Source organism: Mandrillus leucophaeus, unplaced genomic scaffold (assembly GCF_000951045.1).
Source record: "Mandrillus leucophaeus isolate KB7577 unplaced genomic scaffold, Mleu.le_1.0 Scaffold669, whole genome shotgun sequence".
Lineage (NCBI taxonomy): Eukaryota > Metazoa > Chordata > Mammalia > Primates > Cercopithecidae > Mandrillus > Mandrillus leucophaeus.
In genome coordinates, this window is record NW_012107241.1 from 440,074 (window position 1) to 446,539 (window position 6,466).

The following is a 6,466-nucleotide window of genomic DNA, read 5'->3' on the forward strand; positions in this document are numbered from 1 at the left end:
AAATGTAATGTTTGAATTATGAAACTACGACGTGGTGATGAGGGAGCATTTAATTTATCCTACCGAGATGTCTTACTTTGGTGACTGCCCTTTCAAGGCCTTGATGCTGGGTGTGGTCCCCGGCGACTCTTGACTTTGGAAAGCACCAGAGGTTCAGCTGCCCAGGCCCTGGCATTTTCCTCCTACTCTATCAATAAATCCTTTCTCACCAGAACTCGCCAACTTCAATTCTCCAAGGCTGTCTCATGGGCCTGATGAAATCTTTGCAGTCTTAGAATGCATTTTGATTTGAACTTATATATCTATGATTACTATAAGGATATCTTAAATAGGAAGCTGCAGGTGAGTGAACCACAGCTATTTAATGTATTTTTAAACTTTTCCTCATTCAGCTGGAGGTGTTCAAGCCTGAAATTATCCACTGAAAAATTCAGTGTGGAGTTTAGTCCTGGCCATGCCACTAACTGACCTTGTGAGCTTAGTGTGCTGTTTCACTTCTCTGCGCCTTGACTTTATTATAATAGAGTCTAATACCATTTTTTTTCCCTAATATGGTCTCTCCACTTTTAGGATGAAGAATAAGATTTAAAATTAGACTAAGGGTTTCCTCTTTAAATAGAATAATTAAACAAAAGATTTAAGCGTCTGTAATTCTACTAGGTAAAGGACAATTTCCAAATTTTAAATTATTACTCAAATTGAATGTTCAAATGCCACTGCTGGACGGCTGTAAAGTCTGTGTGTAATTTCCTCATTTCCCTGATCATAAACCTTTCCTAAAATAGAAACTCTTTAATCTGACATTTAAAGTTGAGGCCACAATCTGCCATCTGTTTACTTTTCCAGTATTATCTCTTATCACAATTTCTATTTCAAACTGGACATTTTGATGTGACTCAGATATATTCTCAGAATATTTTGTCTGTTCCTTCTTTCTGAAATGTATCATCTCTGTCCCACCCTCATTTCTGACAGTTAAAAATCCTTTCCAAATTTCAAGATACAGCCACCATTATATGTATATTCAAGATACTGCTACCTGGCATCTTCTAGGCACCAGGCTAAAAACTTTTTATACATCAGCTGATTTTATGCTTAAACCAACCCTACAGAGTACATGTTATTCTCATTTTACAGTTTGTAAAATTGCAACGGAGGAGTCATTACCTACGACATACAGATTCAATTCAGAACAATTAGAGACTTTGCCCAGGAGTTCACAGTTAATGGGCGGCAAAGTCGGGTTCTGTACAGATGGCTCTGGGCCTCAAAGCATATGCTACCCTCTTTCTGAAAGCTCACTTCCATAGAGTTAGCAAATTGAGCACCTACTAGGTGCCCGGTATAGAGATCCTTAGATGAAGGACACATACTCCTACCCCCACGGTCTCACCATTCTCACATCTCCAAGAGGGAGTTTCTTCCTTTCAGCAACACTATGTATTTTATCTGTTAGAGACATTTCTTATATTTTAAATGTATTCTTAATTTTTATTTTATTAATTTATCAAAGTGATTATTTCTTTACCTTTATATCTAAGATTTAAGAGGGTAGAGATCTTAAATAACTTATTCATCAATTCTTTTGGTTGCTGGTATTCTCTGCTTTACACAAAATATTGAGAATAAATGATCACTGAATTGGATGGAATAGAAAATTCACACATGTATGTATAGAATTGTGCATGTGTATGTTGAAGAAAAAACAGTATGTCAGTTAAAAATAAAAAAATATATATTTGTGTTTCTAGAAGTCTCCATCATATCCATGGAAAGATTCAGGTGTGATTCGCTGGAGTAAACTTTCCTCCTTTAGTCTCACCTGTAACAGAGAGTCTGCTTAAATCTGGACAGAGGCTAACCAAATGTCAAGCCTTATATATTAACATATCTTGAATTATTTGATACTAAAAATATCTCTGAGGAAAATTGGGTACATTTTATCATTTTCATTTTACAGACAGGAAAACTAAATTTGAGAGATACTAAGTGAATTCCCATGGCCATATATATTTTAGTGCAAAGGCTGAAGTACAATCCAGGTTTTCTAATGTAGTTTTTATAAGAATAGATTTTGTGAGACTGTTCAAAGGAGCACAAGTCCAAATTAGTGCATTCTCTGGTGGTCTAGTCAGGACGTCGTGTCTAATATTTCCAGGTTTTGTGTCTGATCTTACAAAATATTTCACAATAGGCAAAGATAATTGAAGCTCCTGACCATATTATGATTTTCCAAATAACTGTTTAGTGTAAGTGAGGCATTGATAAAGCATCTGAAGTAGCATCAACTCATTGTTAACACAGCTAAACTTGCAGATTATTAAAATGGAGCTGGATTTTTCTCAGCGTTCAGAAGAACTTTCTATGATGATGGGAATGTTCTACATGTGTGCTATCCAACACAGTAGTCGCTAACCACATAGGGCTATTGAAAGCACTTGAAATATGGCCAGTGCAACTTAAAAAAGTGATTTTTAAATTTAATTTAATGAAAAAACTATTTTAAAGCAATGAATTATCATTGTACATAATTATAGCATACAAAGTGATAGGATATATATTAATATATAATACATTATTGTTAACTATAGTCACTATGCTGTACAATAGATCTAACAAAATTTATTTATCCTGTCTAACTGAAACTTTGTATCCTTTCACCAGCATCTTCCCATTTACTCCTCCCCTTACCTCTGTTAACTATTTTTCTACTCTCTGCTGCTATGAGTTTGATTGTTTTAGATTCCACATGTAAGTGGGAACATGCAGTATTTGTCTGTGTGCCTAACTTATTTCATTTAATATAATGTCCAGATTCATCATTTTTTTTGCAAATGATAGAATTTTCTTTTTAAAGGCTGAATAGTATCCCATTGCTAATGTATATCACATTTTCTTTATCCATTCCTCCATTGATAAACACTTAAATTGCTTCCAAATCTTGGCTATTGTGAATAGTGCTGCACTGATCATGAGAGCACAGGTATCTGACATACTGATTTGAAATCCTTCAGATATATATCCAGAAGTGGAATTGCTGGATCATATGATATTTTTATTTTTAATATTTTGGGGAACTTCCATACTGTTTTCCATAATGGATCTACTACATTCCTACCAATAGCATACAAGGGCTCCCTTTTCTCCATATCCTCACAGCCCTGGTTATCTTTGTCTTTTTGATAATAGCCGTTCTGACAAGTGTAGGTGATGTCTCATTGTGGTTTTAATTTGCATGTGGTTTTAATCTGATGATTAGTGATGTTGGGCATTTTTTCATATATCTGTTGGCCATTTGTTGGCCATGTCTTCTTTTGAAAAATGTCTATTCAGGTCCTTTGCTCATTTTTGAAATCAGGTTATTTGTTTTCTTGCTATTGAGTTGTTTGAATTCCTTTGATATTTTAGATATTAATTCCTTACCAGATGCTTGGCTTGCTGATATTTTCTCCCAGTCCATAGGTTGTCTCTTCACTCTGTTGTTTCCTTTGCTACGCAGAAGCTTTTGTGTTTGATGTAATGCAATCTGTCTATTTTTGCTTTTGTTGCCTGAGCTTTTGGGGTCAGTTTCAAGAAATCATTGGCCAGACCAATGTCATGTAGTTTTGTCCCTATCTTTTCTTTCAGTCATTTTAGAGTATCTGGTCTCATGTTTAAGTGGTAAATCTATTTTGGGTTGATTTTTGTGGATGGTGTGAGATGAGGGTTCAATTTCATTCTTTTGCATATGGATATCCATTTTCCCAACACTCTTTATTGCAGAGACTGCCATTTTTCTATTATAGTTTGTTCTCCGGATAGTTCCTACTGAATGTGTGTGTGTTTCCTTTGCTGTCTGGTTACAACTTGCCACATATTAGTCTCCAGGTTATTTATTGTTTTATTCAAAGAGTTTTTTTGTTTAATTATATTCATAGTTTTTGGTTTTTTTGGAGAGCTGCTGGGGTGGGAGAGGTATTCTACTGCTGTCTCTTTATATTTTTCCTTTTTATAGGGTCTTTTGTGAGACTCTTAATTTACATATTTTTCTTCTTTTTATTTACAAATACATTAAATGGTGATTATCATTCTCTTCTTACTCCTTTGTCTTCTGTCTGCAGAATTTTTGTTTTGTTTCGTTTTTTTAGACAGGTCTCACTCTGTCACCCAGGCTTGAGTGCAGTGGTGCAATCTCTCTTTGTAGCCTCAAACTCCTGGGCTCAAGCGATCCTCCTGCCAGTTCTGAGTAGATAGAACTGCAGGTGCACGCCACCAAGCCTGGCTAATTTTTAAACTTTTTGTAGAAACAGAATCTCACCATGTTGCTCAGGCTGGTCTTGAACTCCTAGGCTCCTGCCTTAGCCTCTCAAAGTGTTGGAATTACAGGCATGAGCCACCACACCTGGCCTGCAAATTTTGATACGTGGTTTCTAACTAACTATATTTTAACTTTACATTTGAATTTTATTTGAATTTTTTAAACTGAAGAGTTAGTGAAAATACATTTTAAAATTTCTTAGTGGATTCACTTTAACTAATTTTTCACTACCAATCTGTAATGGTATAGCATATACTCTGCCATTTGGAATTTATTCAAATTTTTTGTTACACACTACGTGGCATTTTGGGGGAAAGACACACGAGTATTTGAAAACAATATCACTTTCTGTTTTGGGGAGCTCATTGTTTTATGGATTTATTAGTTCAGGCTGATCAACAGTGTTATTTAAATTCTGTATACACTCACTGATTTTTTGTTTATATAATATAGTAGATTTTGACATCTGGACTTATTTTTTTTTTCTTATAATTCAAATGCACTTTTCTTTATATAGCTTGAAGCTACACTGTTAGATTCATAACTCTCCAAGACTGCTACATCTTTTTGTAAGATGATATCTTTTCTCAATACCTGTTAATAAAATATATATAATTAATCCTACTTCATGTTATTATTCCAGTTGCTTCTTCTCTAACCATTTTCCTGGTTAATATTTTCCTAGCCCTTCATTTATTGAATTTGTATTCAATTTTGGTTCACCATTTTTATTTAAATAGATGAATATTTATGTTATGGGAAAATTGATTCTCCAAGACAGCTAATTATATTTATCAAGTAAGAGAAATATTAACCTTAACAGATGGGTTCACTCATTTTTCTTTAATATTCTGGCTCAACAACCAGAATGCTACAAAGATTAAATGAAGAATGACAGTATCATGTACCACTTTATGCTAATAGGTTTGACAATTTAGATGACATGGGCAAATTCCTTGAGAAATACAACTTACTGAAAGCGATACAATTTTTTAAAAACATCTTGCTTTATTGTTCATGATAAAGTCAGCTGTGGGTGGAGTCAGTTTTCCAGTGTCCCTTGAGGTCAGAAGATATCCACATGCTTAAGCAACCTGCCTTACTTGCTGAAAAGGAATTTCAGTATAATTGGCTATCAAGAAACAGTATGTTGATTGTACACACTATTATTTGAAGAGTTTCTAGAAATTTTATGAATAAAAGTAGTTTTTTGAACACTGACATTTGACAGACTCATTATGCTATATGTATTATGGAACATAACCTGAGAAAAATATTTCTGTTGGTGAAATATGAGTGGTTTTTATATTCCAGCAGAGGCTGTAGAAATGTGGTAAAGAGTCTATTTTCAGGAATGATTTTTATAGTTCATTACTCAGGTGCATTTTGCTTAGTGTGAAGAAGAGATGGAATTGTTCTCTTTTAACCACTGCTTCACTGAAACTGCTGTTAACCATTGGTAGTCACTTCTGGAACCACAATCCCACCGCCACAACGGGAGAATACAGAGGAAAAGACTGCAGTCTGAGTATGACCTTTATAGTTTGGCTTATCAGAAAAAAAGCTCTTGGTAGAGTTCTCTAGACCTTTTTCTGTTTGTTAAAAGGTCCAAATACAGTTGTATGTCAATTAATTTTATAATTATGTTCCTTTCACAATTCCCTTGTTTTAACAAGCAATTTTCTTTTAATACTATTGATGCAGTCTAGGAGCCTTTGGTTGTCAAATATGCTTACACAAACAACCATATATCTCAATTTTGTTTCCACGTTTGGCACTTTTGAGAATACTGAGAATGTAGATTTTCTGATGAGGCTCTACCTTTTCCAGGACAAGCCTAGATTTTGGATGAGTCTTACATGCCGCATTTGGAAGTACAATGGACTCCTCTGTTTACTGGACTTTTGGGGTCTACTTTTAAAAATAAATATTGGTTTTACTTGATAAATTATAATTGTATATATGTATGAGATACAATGCAATGTTCTGATATATGTATACAATGCAGAATGAGTAAATCAAGCTAATTAATATATCCATCGCTTCACTTACCTATTACTTTTAATGGTGAGTCATTTTTGAGCAACACCCCAGGTGCATTTCTAGGTCCTCTAGGCCTACATAGTGGATATCCTTGAGATACAGTCACTTTCTTGTATACTATATATA